Source organism: Acomys russatus, chromosome 21 (genome assembly GCF_903995435.1).
Source record: "Acomys russatus chromosome 21, mAcoRus1.1, whole genome shotgun sequence".
In the NCBI taxonomy this organism is placed as follows: Eukaryota; Metazoa; Chordata; class Mammalia; order Rodentia; family Muridae; genus Acomys; species Acomys russatus.
Window position 1 is genome coordinate 56,608,340 of NC_067157.1, and position 20,289 is coordinate 56,628,628.

Genomic DNA, 20,289 nt, shown 5'->3' on the forward strand with positions numbered 1-20,289 from the left:
CTAAAGGCTCTTATACCTCCCCTGCAAAGCTTTGCGGAGCTGGCCACAAAACTCCAGTGCTTATCGCTTGCACTCCTGGCCCCATTCACCCAGTCACGTCCACAAATACTGACCCATAGCTCACGAGCACATTTTCTTACTCTGGAAAGCTTGCAGGCAAATAAGTTTTCTTTTTCTTTCTTTCTCTTTTTCTTTCTTTCTCTGTTCTTCCTTTCTTTTCATCCCCCTTTGGACCCTCAGTGGTTAATGATAGATTAAAAAAAAATTATCAACTTACCCGCCAAAGTATGCTCCAGTACAAAACTCCTCTCGGCTTCATTTCCAGATCACAAATTCAAAGCGGGCTGTGGAGATAAGTCTCTGGGAAAGGTGGGTGCAGAGCTTCTCAAAACAAGTTGCCAAACCCGGGTGGCCCAAGTTCAGGACCTGTCCAAGACGCTCACATGCAGCAGTCGTATTCCAAGGGCTCCGGGGACCAGAAGTTTCCGTGCTGGTCATCTCGCAAAAGGGGGAGACAACTCTAATAAGGCAGGAGTGATGCTACCCTCTCCCGCCTTCCTTTCTGGGGTCCTTGGGAGAGCAGCTAGGAGCTTCCTAGACACCAATGAAGACTGGTCCATCTCAGCCCAGCCTCTCTTGACGGAAGCAACTTTAGACCCACACACCTGGAAGTAGAGTGTGTGTATGAGTGTGCGTGTGTGTGCACACGCATGTGTGTGCGTGCGTATGCGAGTGTCCAACCCGTGTGCCCGGGCCCGTGTGCACTTGACGTGGGGGCAGGGGTGCGTGTGCTCTGAAGAGCCACTCTCCCCGGCTGCTGGAACTTAGAGAGTTTTCCTTTAAGCCAGCGACACCAATGCTTGGACAGCCCCCCCTCCCCGCGTCCAACAGGAGGCGATGACGTCTGCAGCCTCGTTGCCAGAGCAGTCCCCAGGCAGCGGCTGCTGTTCATTGACAGGAGCACAGGCTCGGACGTCAGCAGCCGGACCTTGGCGACGCTGCTCCCGCGGAGACGGCTCCCACCCCCGCACCTGCCAGCCCTTGGGGGGAGGAGGGAGTGAAATCAAAGCCACGGAGGAGCGGATTGGGGCGACGCTGGGGCTGCAGAAGGCGGGTGACTCGGATCTGCCCTCTTTGTCCTGGAGCCCCGGCGTATATAAATAGTACAGTCTCCAGCCAGACTTGCACCCGCTCTCACACGCCCCCATGGCCCCCCTTCCCCACCCCCACCTCACCCCCGTCACTTTGTGTAGGGCTGGCTCTGCGGGAAGGGAGGCAGGGGCGGGAAGCAGAGAGTGGAGGAAATTGATGTTGGGTTTTGCTTTTTTTTTTTTTTTTGGTTTTATTTTTGTTCCCCTCCCCCCTTCCCATTCATAGATTCGGCTGGAGTCATGGGGCCTTGGCTCTAGGAGTCGCAATGAATGGATGGATATCTGCATGCTCCGGGACCACGAGGTCTCCACAGGGGGCGCTCTTCCCACGAAGGAACTGACACCCTTGGCCAGGCACACAGAGACTGCAAACCACAATCTCCCTGAGGCCAAAGGTCTGCCGTCTCCATCCCTTTCCGAGTTATTCCTTCCCTGTGAGGCTGGCAGATACAACTCACGCCCTAAGAATCTGCACACAGTGGCACTTCCAATCCCGAGTGGAGTGGAGCCCGTGACAAGGGGCTTTCTGCAGTCAAAACAGTGACAATTGCAAGAGGGGCAGCTACATGGTGCAAGCCTGTTAGTGGTGTTGCTGGTGGTCCAAGACCTTGTGCCTCCCCACCTGAGTACCCAAGAGCGCTTCACACTAGAAAGGAGGGAGCACAGTGAAGGTGCCTCCCCACCCCGACTTCTCCACAGGAGGCCAGCACTTGGGAAATCCCAGGACACTGGGGCCTGCGGAAGCTAGAGGCTGCCTGCAATCCCTGGCTGCGCCCTGAGCACTGAACAAGCTTCTAGTGCGAGAAGCTACGGGATGCGGGTTCCCAGCACACTCAGGAGCTTCATAACTGCATCCCATGGAGAGGCAGGGATTACATGGTTTTAAAGTGAGTCTGGGCCATTTTATCACCCCAGGATAGATGTGCGTTGCTGGGGTCAGCAGACACCAGGATGGGGGAGCTGCCTGCACAGCTTGTCCTAAGCTAAGCATAGCCAATGACTAGGAGACGGGGTAATTAGAGAGATATTCACTCTTCCCGGTCATCCTGCTCCCAAAAAAGATCACAGGAGTGACACAGCAACCCTTGTGCCAGCAGAGAGTCCTTCTCAGGCACCACTTGGGTCCTTCCTGTCGTTCAGAGAGAGGACAGAGGCATTCCCTCCTGGCTCCTCCACAGGCTTCATTCTTCCCTTTCCTGTTTCCCTTCACAGCAGATGGGTGAGTGCTACTTCCTGTAACCCTGCTCGGGACCCTGTGGGGAGCACTTTTCTGTGCAGCAGTTCTCTCTACCCCCTTGCGCCAGCACCAGCCCCTCTGCACCAGGCATCGGCATGCCCCTGTGCCCTGCCTCTGTGAATAACCGACTGCTAACTTGGACACTGGGCCCTGACTAGCACCTGCATGTTCCCAGGGAACCCCTTGTCTCCCCTTCTTCCTGACGTTGAAGTGTTCCAGAACCCTTCATAGAACCCCGCCCCCTTTGCTTTGCATTGCCTCAGAGGTAAGGCTCTCGCCCAGCCCTGGGGCTTTAAAATATGTCTTGCCTATTACATTTAGCACAGACCCCAAGTGAACTACAAGCCAGTTGTGTGCCCATAAAGTCTCAAGGTCATCAAATTCCACTCCACAGAGGCCATGATAGTCTCACGTGTTCATGAAGCTTCAGAAAAGAAAAAAGAAAAAAAAAAAAAAAAAAAAAAAAAAAAAAAAACCTCTACTGGGACCTGGGCTCAAAACTGTGTCACGTTCTGGGAAAGACTCTAAGTTTATCCATACCTGCCTTCAAAATCCGAGTGTGAGTTCTAAAACAACTCCCTAAGCTGTCTGGTTGGGGAAATTTTCATTCAACCTGACAATGCAGACTGTGGCATAGTTACTACTTGTTGCATTTACCCAGCTTTACAATGATAGAATGGAAAAGGGATGGAGATAGAGTCTGATTTTGAATCTGATTAAATTTGAGGGTAAGTGCACAGTGAATATATATATATATATATATATATATATATATATATATATATATATATAGAGAGAGAGAGAGAGAGAGAGAGAGAGAGAGAGAGAGAGAGAGAGAGAGAGAGAGAGAGATCATCACAATGAAAGAGAAAGCTACAGTGAGCACTAAAAAAATAGAGATGGTGCTTTGAGGGTAAGGCTTGGCCCATCAAAAGCTGCCAGGCATAAAAAAATGTAAATTTTCTTGAAAGGTGAGGACTTGAAAGGGCTCCTGTGATGAAAAAACAATCTCCCGGGGAAATGTTTTCTTGTGTTCAACCTCCCAGTCACTCTGTAGCTTTTGCAGCCATGGTCTAAAGGAGTCAAGACTACTGTGCGACCTGACAGGAGAGCTTGACAGAGACACACACACCGTGCTAGCTCCGTAGGAATGCAAAATGTGAGAGTTATGGGGTCCCAGAGGCTTGCACCATTTCCAGGAAGAGTCAGGGTTAGAGAATGCGATGGAGTTGGACTCCCTGGAAGGAAGCTGCAAGAGGCAAATGGTGAAAGAGGCTGTGGAGGTGAAAGTGAGTTGTAGTGGAGACCCCAGGATCTTGAAGGTGCCAGAACTGTGGGATGGTCGCCAAGGAAAGCTTTAAGCAGAGTGTAGAGCTGACTGAGGAGATGAGCTATGTGAGCTACAAAAAGCAGAGCGGAAGAGGCACACACGTCCACGGAGCCCAGATGAGCCCCAGGTGCCAGGCAAGGAGCTGCAAGATTTGGTGTTTGCTCTCTTGGGTTTTGGCCTTCCTTTGGTCCAGTCTTTCCCTTCTGCAACCCCACCCTTCTCTTTTGTGATAAAAATGTTTACTCTCACCCTTAGCATAGTGCAAGCATAGAACTTGATTCTTGACTTTTCTGGGGCTCACAGACTGCCTTAGAATGAGAGCAGACTTGAATCTTGGATTTTAGAACAATGTTGGGACCCTTAAGACATGGAGAACTCTTGCAGATGAACTAAGTACATCCAGCATCGCCTTTGCCTGATGCCCCTCAACACCTCGCTTGCGCCTGTATCCCTTGTCCACTTACGTGCCTGTCTAGTCTAAAACACCGGCTCCCTGGTGATAAGGATTTTTGCCTTTGCTTATAATTGCATGAAAGCCACCGGGTCTCGGCAGAAGCCCTTGCCCTCACCCCACATTCAGAACATCAGGATGGTAAGTGCCTTTTTTCTCTTAAAGTCAGCAGTCCCCAGCATTAAACATAAGTATGTGTGGCTGGGCCGGCGGCTTGGGGTTAAGGGCATGTGTGGCTCTTGCAGAGGGTCTGAGTTGGGTTCCCAGCACCTGTTTCAGGCAGCCAATGAGAACCACCTGAAGCTCCCGCCACAGCAGGGAGAGCAGACACCTCAGCCCTCTTCAGGAGCCTGCGTTCAAGTGCACATGTCCACACGCGCGCGTGCACACACACACACACACACACACAGCACACACATATGCATAACTTAAATTTTTAAATATACAAATTTGCATAGTTTTATGTTTGTATAGGCATGCCAAGTCTCTGTGTATGACTCCTGTCCCTTTTAGTAATTCTCAAGTAACACTGGCTTTCTCCTAACCTGCTCAGTTCAATTCCTTCTTGCCCCTCCCCCTTCCTTTCTTTACATCTCTATTTGTGTACACGGTCGTGTGGGTGAGCGTGAATGTGAGGTCAGAGGTCAGTGCCTGGTGCCTTCTCAACCAGTCTCTCACTGAACCTGGAGCTAGACAGTTCAACTAGTCTGGGCTGGCCAACAGGCCTCAGAGATCTTCCCGTCTCCGCTTCCCCAGCCCTGGGATTACAGTCAACTTTTTAAGTGTGTGCTGGGAATCTGCACACAGGTCCTCATGCTTGTAAAGTGAGCGCCTTGCCAACCGGTCCACTTCGCTAATCTTCCTTTTCCTACTTTCCCTACCTTGCCCTTCTCTTCTCTTCCCTTTCCTTTTCCTACATTGGTGTCTTACACCCAACCCAGAGTCTAGCCAAGAGCCTAAAGACACAGGAGGGTAGCAGTGCCGCCGAGCTGTAGGGCCCTTCCCTGTGGTCCGGAGTCAGCGTGTTCGAACCCTGCCTCACCAAACAAGGAAATATTCTACAGCCGCTGAGGGCTTTCAGGTGCCTTGTGGCCTCTCTCAACTGTGCAGCACCCACAGGCAAAGCATGGGGATGGAGACAACGGGGCCTTAGTGCAGCTGAGCAGAAGGCTGGCAGACAACACCTTTGGGAGCTGCCTCTGTGTTAGGTTACACAAGCATGCTGTGGACGCCATACAGGCAGGGCACAGAGGCCCAGGGCCCGGAGAGCAGCTGGTTGGGAGGACGTGCAAGTGCATCAGCCACCTAGTCTCAGATGCTGGACTGAAGGTTGAAAAGATCCTAGGGGACCTCTGAGCCGTTGTGAGGAGTTGGAGCTGTACTTTGAGGTTTTGAAGGACTTTAAGAAAGAGATGGAATGGTGTCTTATGCATTTGAAGAAAAGAAGAAAGGGATGGCAAAGGAGGTAACTGAGGCTGCCGAAGGAAGAAGATGCCAGGTTGGAGTGGAGCCAGCAGTGTGCACTTCCTGTTTCCCTAGGCAGGGTCTGCATTAAGTTGGGCCTCATTGGGATGATGGCACCATTGATGGGTGCAGACCCACTCCCCACGGCCTCTTCACTGGGGATGCTGTGGTGCTGGGTACGAGGCTCAAAAAAACATTGTTGCACCTTTGGAAACTGAGTTCTTGGCTCAACCAAAATACTCAATGGAAGGATTCATAAGCGGGAATGGCTGGTCATTTTGCAGCAGCAGGTGATCAGTCTTTGTGAGAACAAGGGCCTTCCCCCTTCACTTCCTCCTGCCAACATCACAAATGGATCAGACTTTCAGGGCACATGAGGGGTGAGCCACAGTGTGAAGTGCAGTTGGCTGAGCATATTTTCTTTACTCTCTAAGGATGGGAGTGTCCATGAGCAATGTGTGGCCAGCTATCTTGCTCTGGCTTCAGTTGTCCCCCCTTCACCATCTGCCTGCTTCATCACCTGGTGCAGCTGCTTTCAAAAATGCCATCTGACCTGACCACACCCTTCAGAATAGGAGTCCTGAGGCTCGGAGACTTCTGACGTGCGGAAGGACTTGGCTTTGGCACAAAAGCTGCTGCCCACAGCCAGACTTTTTTTTTTTTTCCCCTTGTCCTTTTTCTTGGAAGAGCGTTTCCAGGTACTTGCTATTCTGAGAAGAAAAAAAAATCTTCAGATAAATGTGTTCATTCTAGCCCTTGAAAGAACGGAGCAGAAAACACAAGCAAGGGTGAAGTAGTTCAGCTTCCGCAGAAACAGCTTTTCCAGAAGAAATGGCATGCTCCACAGCCAAGTCTGACCATGTCTCCTGGGATTCACTAATCTGTAAGAGCCAGTGTTTAGCAGGGAGGTAACAGGTGTTTAGATCAAGACCCCTCCAAACGGCTCAGTGGCAGAAAGGGCTCATCCTACGTGTTGCTCAACATGTGACAAGGCAGCATCCAGGACCTCAGGAGAAGCTGCCCCTTGGCCTCCAGCTTCCCTGCCTCCAGAACTATAGAACTAAGTTTCTATTTCATAAATTTTACAGCCTTGGGCACCCTGCTACAGCACCGCCACACAGACCGAGATGGCACCTTACACTCACTCGCTGAGCACAGCGATTCCTGTACTTAAGTGAATTTGAGATTGTGAGCCTTTGTTCTCAAATGAGTGCAGGAGACAGGGAAATCCTGAAAGAGCTGTTGACATTACAGCTGGGATGAGGCTGAAAATGAAGCTACAGAATCTAAGCCTCGATTCCTAGAGTTGGAAGGAACAGTGAACTATGTAAGGGTTATCTAAGGGCCCTGAGGGCCTGTAGATAGGAAGGCACTAAGAGCAAATGGCGTACTGCAGGAAATAGGCTGCCTGCACTGTTCATTTTACAGGCAGAAGCGACTTGAGGGAGGAAAGTTTACTTAGGTGGAGTTTGTCTTGGTTAGGAAGCCCTGGCTCCAAACGCTCGGGGGAAACTGCTCCCTCCGCTTCTGCAGTCCAACACAGAACAGTGGGTGCCGGTGGCTCTTCCCAACAACTAACCTTGTGATCCCTTGTGAGCACTCCCTGAGGGCATGTCTCCCAGGTCACTCCAGGCCTTGTCAAGTTGGCACCCACTGGGATTCACCACACAGGTCACATATGCGGGTCCTGTTGTTAGGGGATGGTATTGTGTCCGTGAGACATGTTCAGATTTTAAACCAATCACACAATTCCAGAAATATTCATTAGATTATATCTAATTTTCCAGGAGCACCATAGCTTAGTTATGCTAATGACACTCATCCATTCGTGCTTTTAAATTAGATATACTACAAACATCACAGAAAAGTTGGAAAACAAAAGTAGATTTGTTAGTCTTTCCCCTCTGCTCATCTCATGCATGCTCCCTCATGGCCTTGCTTTGCTTTGCTTTCTTGTTGTTTGTTTGTTTGTGTTTTTGTTTTTCGAGACAGGGTTTCTCTGTGTAGCCTTAGCTGTCCTGGATATCCTTTGTAAACCAGGCTGGGCTTGAACTCACAGAGTTCTGCCTGCCTCTGCCTCCTGAGTACTAGGATTACAGGCATGTTACCTGGCTACTCCTGGCTTTTAAATCCCTTGAGTGGGAGTTCCATCCCCTTTTATCCCTTATGCCCCACAACTTTAGAGTGTGTTTCCTAAAGTATTTTCTAACACACCCTGCTGTTGTCAAGAATGGGAAACTAATTCCTTTCACATGGCGTTTTTATCTAATCTACCTGCTCTCCTGTTGGTCCGTTAATACAAGAGCTTCTTTTAGAGCCCAACCCTCAGGATAGAATGCCTCAGATCCTAAACACTCCCATCCTGGAAAGTTTATGGAATCTCTGTGTGTCTTTTATAACCTGGATTTTTTTTTTTTTTTTTAAGAATGATCCTCCCCCAAACTTTTCATACATCCCTTCTGGGTGTGGGTGGCTTGCTGCTTCCTCCTGATTGGGTCCAGGCTGGGTGACTCAGCTGGGCACTCACGGAGATTTGGATGGGTGTTGGACACAGAATAACCGGAGGCGACAGAACCCATCTGGTTGCTGTTGGCTGGCAAGGTAGATTCCTAACAGTATGTTTTTCTTTTTGGTTTACTTGTAACGAGTGACCAATCTATCAAGACGAGAGGGAAGTAAGTGTTTCACCCCCTTTTCATCAGGTTTCCTCCGAGAAGCGGCATCCACGGGTGACTTCTGCATGGTCCACTGCCATCGGCGATGTTAGAGCTCAGCTCTTTCTGCACACGAGCCCCTCTGTGGGGGGAACCTACCTTTCCCTCATCCATATATGTACAGGCTATTTATTGGTATTGTTAGCACAGTGGGACCATTCACTTCTACTTCTAGTGCTCTGCCACTGTCCCTGTGTGCTACTGATTTTGTAGGCCTATCTGATCCACTAAAAAGGCCACGGAGACCATATGTGAACTATCCCAATGTCCTCACAGTGCATCCCATGACCGCTCCTGACACTTCTTGACTTCCTGGCATAGATGTTTCAGGTCTACCTGGGTCTGCTTTGTCCCAGCCTTGGATTCGGCCATTCCCCACAACATGGATTACTTTCAGTGGAAGTAGAAACTAGGATCTGAGCTATGGGCTATTAGCTAGGCTCCCTAGTTCTGAATGCTCTCCTATGCCTTGAAGTAAGCAAACATAATACATACATGCACACAAACATTTCATAACTTGGTCACTATAACCAAAAACTAAACAAGAAGCAACTTAAGGAAGAAGGTTTATTTTGCCTCCTGGTTTAGAGGAACCTTCCATCACACTGATGAGGGCTGGCTGCAGAAATGGCTCTGAGCTGTGGCTCCGTGGAGCAGGAAGCAAAGAATCCTGATATTTGGGTGGCTGTTTTCTTTTTCCTTTTATTCAGTCCTGACTGTGGCCCATCGGATGGGACACATCCAAAGTGAGCTGTCCTCAGGCTTCTCTGAAAAGAAGTGACCTCACAGACACATGCAGTGATGTGCCTCATGGGTGATCATAAGTCTCAGAAAGGTGACAGTCAGGATTGACCCTCACCATAAGTAAGGTAGAAAACTTCACAAACAACTTCTCTATTAACTGTTTTATGTGTTTAGGAAGTATTGCTGTGAGAGGTGTAACCTTAGGTAAATTCCTGGAAGGGGAGTTTTGAAGCACAAGGCCCATGCAATGGCTCTCCTACCATCATCATCATCACCACCACCACCATCATCGGCCATCGTCGTCGTCGTCATCATCACCACCACCATCAAATTCTCCCCCAAAGCACTTGCATGTTCTCAGTTCACAATAATGATCTTTCCTAAAGGACATCAAATTAAAATTTTCAGGTGTGAACAGATACGCATAAACTTTAAAATATTTAGTGAGCTGGTGTGGTTAGTGCCTAGAAGCTGACTTTTCTCAGGTACCTTGGAGTGTGGTAAACATTAGCGAGTGATCTTAAAGCACACTTCTGTGCCCTGTGTCTGTAAAAGTGAGCATGCAGGTTTCTAGCCACACAGCTTTCATAAGAGCACACGCTGGAAGTAACCACTGGGAGCAAGACACGTTTTTTTCTATCCTCACTTCTGTCACGTTCTTCTCTAAATTGTTTGTTAGATCTAGTGATTTAATTTTATATGTGTGCAGTTTGCCTCCATGCGTGTGTGTGTGTGTGTGTGTGTGTATACCATGTGCACAGATGGTGTTCACAGAGGTCAGAGGAGGTTATTGAACCCTTGGAACTAGGGTGAAATATAACTGTATAACTGTGAACCACCATGTGGCTGCTGGGTGCTGAACCCAGGTTCTCTACAAGAGCAACAAGTGTTGTTAACCTTCTCCAGCCTCTAGCATGTTCTTTTTCTGCAAATCTACAATAATCTTGGTGTGATTAAGCCTCTACTTATCCATAACATCAGAGTAAATGTTTTTTCATAATTACCTAATAGGTTTGAGGTCAAATATGAATAGTTTATAGGCATAAGTGAATAATGTCTTAACTATGTACTTGTCATCTATTTTCTATCTTTCTACTATCATGTCATGTAAATATCTATCAATCATCTGTCACCTGGGTCATGTCTGTCATCTATCATGTAGGGAGCTCCCTGCTTGATCGCCTGCCTACAGCCTGGAAGCCGTTCGTGTCGTCTATCCACCGCCTTCTCCTACGTAGCCATCCACCCTCTGTCTCCATACCATCTGTATCGATTGTCTCTAAATCGTCTATGCAGCCTCCCACCTTTTATCCCTTGCCTACTCAGCAACTGTGCACGATATGACCCCTGCGGCGGAAGTATTTCCCTATCAAGACAATGAGAAGAAAGTGCGCTTAACAGGAAATTAGGGAAACTGGTTTGTTTCTGCCCCGTAACCCACTGCTTCCCTCTGAGGGAGCTTGGTCTCGTCCTGGGTCGTGTCCTCCCCCTCTACACAGTGAGAAGGCCTCCGTGCCCCTCCCCTCAGGGTCCCAACAGGGAGAAGATGGGAGAGCTGAGAGGAACCCCAGGTCCCTCCGGTTAGGGACCCTTCTTTGATTTTTTCCCCCACTAGCTTCTCCTGAAGAGTTGTTCTGGCTAACGCAGAAAGGAGGTGAGGAAACTGAGGTTACTCAAGAGGTCTACTCCCGTGGCCACATCATGCTTGGCTCAAGAGACTGGCAACCACCGGGCATGCCCTGGCCCTAGCAAGGAGGACAGTCAACATGAAGCTGGAAAGTGGAAGAGGGCAGTGGAGATGGCCAAGGTGCCGTTTTTTTTGAAATCCAACTTCATCACAGGCAGCGACTACCTGATGCTGGTGAGGCAGCTCCTCCCAGAAGAGGAGTCTCCTGTGCAGCTGCCCATCCCACTGGCTCTGGCTTCCGCTCAAAACAAACAGCTCCAGGCTCCTTATGCTTCAGCCACATAAACACCTGATGCTCTCAGACTTGGCAGTTTCCTCAGGTCTCTACTGTCCACAACACCCTTCCCTCTGCTGGGCTGTCCTGAGGTGCCTTGCATGCACCTGTCAGGTCTGACTAACCCTCAGGGCTTGAGATGGCTCTGCCTCTCCTAGAAGCTCTCTTTCTCTTCCAGGGGCAAGAGATCAGGATGACATCACACAAACGCCGTGTGTGTGTGTGTGTGTGTGTGTGTGTGTGTGTGTGTGTGTGTGTGTGTGTGTTCCTGATGGAAACGAGAGCCCCCGCCTCTGTGTCTCACAGGAAATGATGTGGAGTGGGTACTTGGCAAGCTGCCATCTGAGGCTCAGCAAACACCAGGGCCAACCCTGTCCCTCAGGACCTCCTGCCTTTCCCAACTTCTTTAAAAAAAGTTGATGCTCAGTCCGAGTGCTACTTTGTGTTCAAGGAATGAAGGTGGAGGAAGAGACAGACGCCAGCAGATGTCTCTTCATTGCGAGGGGAAAGATAAACTTTCAGCTGGATACTTATATCTGATAGTGGAGGACAATGTCCCAGGAGCTGAGAATAGAGGGCCTTCTCACCTAGGCTGGGCCTCAACCTGCCCAAGCAGAGCCGAGGGTTCTTGACAAAGGCAGGGGAAGAGAGAGGAACCCACGGGTGTGAACCATCATCTTCTCCCAGAAGTTGGTGCAAGCTCATCCCCCTGACCACCTGTCTCCCCTCTCCTGGCTGTTCCCCCACTCCCCACCTCCACCCTCTCCTGTGGCCGCCTCTAGTTTTCCCCTGCCTCCTTCTCTCTTCCCCTCACAGTCTCCCCCTATTTTACTTTCTCTTTCCTGTTTCCTTAGTGTCCCCACGGCTTCTTGTGCCCTCTTAGTGCCCCCTGACTCCACTGCCTGTCTTATCTCCAGAATCTGGGGGAGCCTGGTTCACAGCAAATGTCCAGGGACTTCTGGTTCCCCACACACCTTCCCCCTATCTCTGCATGTCTGACAGCTGCAGGCCCAGTTACAATTCCACACTCACCATGCTAATATGTTTTAGTTTGCTATGTGGGTTTTTCAGTTTCTTTATGACACTTCACTTGCTCCCATTAGTGACTACAGAGTGTGACCAGCTTGTGGAAAGAAAGAGCCATTGCTTATCAAAAAGATTTTAGAATAGCCACTGAGGGGATGTAGCAAAAAAAAAAATCCAGCACAATGAACTAGAAGTTAATGGTCTTTAGGGGCAGAATTCTCTCTCTCTCTCTCTCTCTCTCTCTCTCTTTCTCTCTCTTTCTTCCTCTCTCTCACACACACATACACACACACACACATGCATACACACAAACACACATACACACATGCATACACACACACAAATGCCAACATCACCAGGTCACCCCTTTCTGAAAATAGCAAAAGATACAGTTTTGCTCAAAGCAAAACAGGGATTAATGTCAAAACCTTTGGGGAAAAATTGGTCTTTAAACTAACATAGAAGCTGCATGTGTGGGTGAGATACACTGCCCGCCGGTCAGCTGTCCTCATGCCCAGTCACCTCTGTCCCTTCTTATGCTCAGGACCAGGGCTCACCTATGTGAGAACGCAGTAAACGTCGCTGGACCTCGTGAAGATGTTGACCTTGGCTTTGTGATGGTTCTCAACATGGAGCAGAGCCTGAAATGTTGGAGAGTCTCTTGCAAATGTGGAATTTTCCACTGAGAAATGCTAACATTTGGATGGTGCTACAAATAAAAGAATATGCAGTCACGGTGTGGAACCTATTTACAATTTGACCTCTGACCAAAAATTCTTTCTCAATTACTTCCTCCTGTAACCATAGAAATATTAAAATAAACCATAAATGTATGTGATGAGTGTTAGGACATATACATGCACATGCTAGACTCAATCGAAGGTGGAAAATCTCACACAACCACATGTCTGAGGAAATTCTATACGAACCAGGCAAAGGTGGCAATCAACATCTTTAATTTATTTCAAACATCTCCAAGTTCCTTTTAAAAGAAGTTGCTTATGCCTGTCAATTATCATTTATATGTTGCCTTATTCCCATTTATCTTAAGTACAAGCTGAATAGCTAATGAAATATTTTAACTGTAAGTCATTGTAAAAAAAAAAAAAAAAAAAAAAAAAAAAAAAAGATATGATACATTGAGCAGAATCCATAGATGACATCAACTGGAGAGCCAAACCTCATGTACTAAAAAAGTCAAGGAAACAGGGTGGAAAAAAAAAATCAAAGTTTGGCCAGAAAATATTTTATACCAGCCCATAGGAAAGGGTTATGGGCCTAAAAGTCTCCCACTCACAGCAACATGGATAGAGTGATGGAGTGACACACGTGTGCACATCATTCAGAATGGTACCAGTAGCAGTGGGTGGGGCTTGTCCCCTCAACTAACACAGTCAATGGGTGACCCTCCACAGGCTGCCCAGAGACCCATCTGCCCAGTCATTCCTGTCAAGTTAGCAATCAACATTAACCCTTAAGATTTCTTTGCTGAAAGCTGCTCGGTCCAGTGCAGAAGGAAAAGATGGGGTCCCTGGTTCCAAATTATCACTCAGCATTTCCACATGAATTTCAGCAGGTCAGTAGAAGGGTCTCCTGGTATATACCAGACCCTGGCTTCTGTCTCCACTGACACACACACACACACACACACACACACACACACACACACCAGAGAGAGAGAGACTTAAAATGACACCACCCAGGTGATACGCCCAGGGACTATAGTTTTGCCTCTGTGCACAAGCAGGTGGTACACAGAAACCATTGGCTCAGGAGCCTCAGCCACGAATCAAGACTCACTCAGCCAATGAACAAAGCCAGCAGCTCAGTCGAGTTCGTGACAACAGTGGTCCCAGGACACCACAGTGGGAGCGGAACACTGACACAGGAAGGACGGAAGTGCTGCAGAGAGGCCTTGGCTGATTTGTCCTTTGGATATTGACAGACTATGAGTAATGTCCAGCCTAGAACCCTCAGAGTCCCCACAGAGCAAGGAAAGTCACCACCCCTAACAGTGTCTGGCATAGCTGGAGAGAAGTGATCCCAGAGAAGCCGAGATCCTAATGTGTAGGACCTGGGGCTGACACCTGACATGGTAAGGGTGTGGGTATGAGATGGAGAGAGACGCCCACCCTATGCCTGCGGGCTGCTTCGTTCATCACGAGAATGCTTAGGACAGTTGGCAGAGACGACACACACAGGCCTGTTGGCTCTAAGGCTGAAGAGGGGCCGTGAGCCAAGGGATGCAGATGCCTCTAGAAGCTACAAGAGGCCAAGGGACTAACTCTTCCAAGAGTATCCGTCACCAGAGGAGTACAGCTGTCATACACCTTAATCACAGCCCAAGAGGAATCCGTTCTACTCTGGACTTGTAGAACTGGACCATATGGTTCTGTTGTTTTCAGTCAAAAAATTATAATAAACAACAGTAGAAAAAGCATACACTCAGTTTAGCAGTAACCACAAAGGTAAAAATTATATTTCAATTATATTTCATCTACTGACTCTACTACAAGAATGTGCCTGAGGTAGTGTTGAGGTTGGGGCTATGGGGTCCCTTGTGATGTAGCACCATCACAGGAACGGCTCAAAGGACACAGGAACTTGGCCCATGCTCCAACATGCTCGTATGGAGAGATAGACATGGTGGTCCTTCTGTTAGTGTACCCACACCCACAATGCTTGTGTAGACATGACAGTCCCTCTGCAAGTGTGAAAGGGCAAGAGTGATGCCCTGACCCTCATCTCACCTGTCCCTACAATCTAGAGCCATTAGCAGCAGCTGGTATGGGGCATGCTGCCCCTAGAACTGAGTTTGTGTTGAGCCATCCTGGGGAAGGTGCCGTTTCTCAACACAGCCATGTTTGTGTGCATATACCAGAGAGATGGCTGCATAGGAATGGGACTGTCTCAGCCATCTCTGAATGCACAGCCTGGTACACTCGAGGCCTCAGGCGCAGGCCCCTCCCTCCCTACTACACAGCTGATTAAATATTGTGATGTTCCCAAACAGAAACCGCTCCCATTATACCACGGTTCCTCATCCCCAGCCCTAGTCCCTTGCAACCATCAGTCTATGACCTGACATTTTGAGACGATTCATGTAAGTGCAACCCTGAAGGATGCATCCTCTGTGGCTGGCTTATTTCACTCAGCAGCTTGTCCTCAGGGTCACCTGGGTTGGAACAGGTGTGGCACTTTCCCCTGACTACATCTCAATAGCATCCGGTTGTCCAGATAGGTGCCAGTGGGTTAGCCTAGCCATCCACTGGTGAACATCTGTGCTGTTTCTGTGTTTGGGCTTTTGTGAATACTATGACTGAGTCTTTGTTTGTGAGAGCCAGGGCCTTATGTTTTTAATGTCAGGGGTTTGCTACTTGCCAAAGTTACGGAAAGTTACAAGAGATTTTTCTAGAATCTCCCTACAAGTTACCTGGATGTTATAAATGATCATCTGTCTTCCCCTGGGTGGGTGTGGAGAGTATAGGAAAGGCTGGCTGGTGCCATGACAGGAGCCAAGCTCCAGCCACTAGGTCTTGGAGTCTGCAGAAACCAGCAGGTCTGGAGAGCCAGCCTGCTTCTGTAGGCCTCTGCCTGTTTTGGTACCAGAAGCACAATCAGTACTGGACACAAGGTCAGAATCTGCACCAAAGCCACAGGTTCGTGTCCCCACTCTGCCTTGACATGTCATGCTGCGGCTCCAGCCACAGGCAGGGGGCCTGGCACTGGACCTGCAGTCTGAAGGACTTTTTGTTTTTTAAAAAACAGAATAAAACTCTGGTGGTGAACAACAGGAACAGCCTGGAGAAGGGAGGAGGGGTGCAGCTTGCATCAGCAGGGGTGCCCTGTTTAGCAAGGCTGTAGAGTCTCTCAGGAAATAATGGCCTCTGGCCCCAATTTCCTCAGAGATGGAACCCACCCACGGCAAGCCCCCAGCCCTGCCCTACCCCCACCCCCACCCCGGTTCTGCTACCCCAGGGGGTGCTTGGTCATCTGCCAGCACAGGAAGGGGCCTTTGAGATGCTGCAGTGTCTCCTGGAGCATGGAGCAATGGGGGTGGGAGTGGTGGCACCTCCGGGCAGTGGAGGGTATGGGGGTGACGGGGTACAGTGCCTAGTGGAGGTAGCAAAGTGGTGGCAGGATGCGGGGGTTGGGATTGTGGGGGATGCGGCAGCAGCCCGGCGGGCCCTGCTCTCAGGCAGCCGGCCCTCGCGAGCCCCTCATGGCTCCCCCTGCGGCCCCGACCTGAGGCTGCTGCGTCAGAGCTGCCTGCGTCAATGCTGCCTGGTGACACACGCGGCTTGCTTTTTTTTCTTCTTCTTCTTTTTTTTCTCCTGTTCCTTTTTCTCAATGAGAGGAGCCTAATGGGATTTTTATTATCAGACTCATAAATCAAACTGTTAGGCCGTCATGCCTGGCACGTGGACAACACCCCCCCCCCCCCCCCCCCGCCTCCATCCACCTACCACCCACCCTCCCTCTCAGTCCAGGGAAGAGGGAGGGGACCAGAGGCACTTTTCTCTCTTTACAGAAAAAAAAAAAAGACTTTAAATATTTTATCTTTATATTTTGAGGACTACAGCTATGCACAGGGCGTGCTCAATGCTGCGGCTGGTGCAAGCAAGAGAGATTCACGGCCATTTATCCCGCCTAGTGGGGATTTTTTTTTCAGTGTGGCCGGATATACAGGTGCTTTATTGCAAGAAGAGTGGGGAATGGGGTTTTCAGGCAAATGGGGGTTGGGGAGGTCAGACAGAACCATCGACCTTGGACTCTCCTGTAGCACAAAAGAATTACAAGCAACGCTGGTGGCTGCTGGTGGCGCAGACTGCAAGCACATTGTACCGCGGTGCCTGTTGTGACACAGAACAAAACCCCAGCTATGCTTGTGAATCAGGGAGCTGCGCATCCTCAGCAAAAGCAATCTGGAAAGAGCTGGAGGGATCCTGAACGGTTTGCATGGGACGTGGGCACACATGCAGGTCTCTAATAACACAAACTCGCTCTGATGTGTCTGCTCATGGCTAGCTACCAGCAAACCGAGGGAGCTCACCTTTGCTACCACCGGGAAGTGGGGAGTCCAGATTCACAGTGCCCCCTCCCTGTCTCTACAGGCCCAACCACAGCAGAAACCTAGCAGATCTACTCAGGGATTGTGCAGTGGGATGAGGATCTTCTAGGGGATATGGATACAGTAGAAGCAGAAAACAGCACAGTACCTGGGAGTTACCCTCACAGGAGGCCTGTGCAAGCTGCCTATCTGAGCTCCACGGCCGGCCGCTGAGGGGTGCCTGCTCTCTGACTGAGCAGCGGCCTGAACTTCACAGCACATGGACTATGCTCATTTGTCAGTGTTCCACATTTACAAGGGGGGGAAGGTGAGGGAAGCCTGTGTTCTAACTACCTTTCCCCAACTTCCAGCTTCACACCTTTCTCTTCTGGAGTCTCTTGGTTTTCTCTGGATGGGCTAAAAACAGCTAAGTCACTCTTGGGACCCATACCCTGTGCTGGGTGCCATCGCCTCCAACTTTCATCCTCTTCGCTCAACATTTTTACAGCAGGGTGAGCTGTCTGCATTTCCTCACAGGAGCTAATAAGCCAGGGACTGCCAGCAAAGAAAAGCAAGTTATTTAAGAGGCAACCATAACAGCTGCCTCAGACACACACACACACACACACACACTTCTCTCTCTCTCCAGCAAGGACGGAGATTTGGTGCTTCCAGAGGGACTGGGGCAAGGCGATCAGTGAAAGAAAAGCTAATAATGACATCTTCACTCAACATCATCAGGATGTGACCCATGAATGCTGCTGATGGCATATTTTATATTGAACGTGACACATGGCAATTGGGTGTACAATGAAGTAGAAATTGGCATGAGGTCTTAGCCCTAAGACAGTTTCAAAAATAACCTTCATCATTCATGTCTCAGGCCCATCTCCTGTCAGGAGGAGCTGCTCAGCAAACACAGACTCCATGTAGCAAATACAACTGAGTTTCCTCAAACTGATGGTTGATGGACTTTGATGGGCCTGTCCACTTCAGGAAGACAACATTTTTTTACAGGCATAAAATATTTTTATAGGGCTAGAGAGATGGTTCAGAGGTTAAGAGCACTGCCTGCTCTTCCAAAAAGTCCTGAGTTCAATTCTCAGCAACCACATGATGTCTCATAACCATCTGTAATGTGCAGGTATACATGCAGGCAAAACACTGTATAATAAATAAATAAAAAAATCTTTAAAAAATATTTTTATAGAAAATTAGGGAAGCTGGATTGGAAATGCTACTAGGAATTATTAGGTCTTTTTTAGCATTCAAAAATGGGTGGAATGGTGCATTTTGCAAATGTGTCTGCAGACGGGGTTATAGATGGGTGTCAGTGGAGAGACAGGGAACCAGGAGCCGCCTTGAGGAAGGATGTGGGTCAGATCCTGACGGAGGACTGAGTCCAGCCACTGACAAGGCAGGGTGGGTGGCGCCTGTCCTTAGCCGGCCTGCCCCAGTGCTCATGAGGGCTTGTGTCATTGGCTGCAGCCTGGTTCTTTGGCCTGAGCTGAGCTCCTGGGAGGTTGAAGAGTAAGACAGGAAGTGTTAGCTTGGCTGCCCAGAATGGCCTGACACTGGAGCAGGTCTGCCACCCCTCCCCTGGAGTCAGGTGGCCCCGCCATGCCCTGACTCACTGTATGTCAAACAGTGGCTGTCGCTTGCAGCACTGAAAGTGAGGCTGTGAGAGAGACCAGTTAAATACGGCTCTCTCTCCACAATGCACAGTAATCCCATACTGTGAACTATAAACACACCCGTTGCCTGTAATTTTACTTTCAGATACACCTGGACTTTCCCTGGCATCTTTGTTTTATCCAACTCCTCAGTGAGTGTGGTGGGGGAAGGGCACCCAGCAGCCAAAGATTTCTGCATTGTGAAGTCTCCCAGCTCTGCAGACAGACACCTGCACCCCTGCAGCTTTGGCCTGCTGCAGTAAACCAGCACAGCTTCATGGGCCCTGCCTCTTCCCTGGCTGCACACACCTACTTAAGAAAGGCCTCAAGCTCTCTATGGCATCAGCTAGATGGTCTTGTGTTTTAATTTTATTATTTATATGTAATTTATTTTTGTTTTATGTTTATTATCAGTGTTTTGCCTGCATGTACATCTGTGTGAGGGGGTCAGAAGTCTCGGAACTGGAGTTACAGACAAGTGTGAGCTGACATGTGGGTGTTGGAAATTAAACCTGGGGCCTCTGGATAGAGCAGCCAGTGCTCTTAACTGCTGAGTATAAAGTAACGGAAACATAGAAACATCTTGCAATTCGTTATAGGAATTGCTTTGCCTTAGCCTGGAGTGATGGCTCAGCAGTCGAAAGTACTTGGTGCTCTTGCAAAGGACCTACGTTGGGGTCCCAGCACCCACCTCACAACCCTCCGTAGCTCCAAATCCAGAGATCCCGAGTCCTCCTCTGACCTCCATGATCAGCACACAGGTACACAGAGCACAGACACACGATACATGCAGGCAAAACACTCATGAACATAGGTTAACTCCTTAACATTTTGAGGCCTGAATTTTACAACAGGGTACATGTATGACTCCTCACATTTTGAGGGCCTACTCTCTTAACTTTTGAGTTTGTCTGTTTTCTAACTCTCCTCATATTTAAAAAAAAGAGAGAGAGAGATTTAAAAACAATGCCCAAAAGATACCTGCAAAAGAACTTGATTAATACGGACACATTCATGCCAGGTTGGGAGGGAATATGCCTCTGAAATGCAGACAAGGAGTCCTGTCTTCCAGGTGTCTCCTCATCCCGGACCTTCTAGAAGAGATCGCAAACTTTCTAAACACCATCACAGATCCCACTTTGACAACATGTCCTTGGGCCTTGGTTGGTCGATGTTTCTGAATGTCTAGGGGACAGTAGACATATCCTGACACTCCAAGGCAGTTTCCGGAGGTGACTGCCACAATGGAGAAGCCACTCACTGGAAGCTTCTATCTCAGAACTCATTGGTACATGGTGAACACATGCTGGGTCAATTTGCTAAGGCCATGTTGCAGTTTGAATGTGACATGCCCCCATAGGCTCATGTGTCTGAGCACTGAGCAGCTGGTCCCCAGCTGGTGGAGCCTTTTGAGAAAGTTGTGAAACCATTAAGGGGTGGAGCCTTGCTGGAGGAAGTGAGTCACAGACAGTTGTCCCTTGAGGTTTT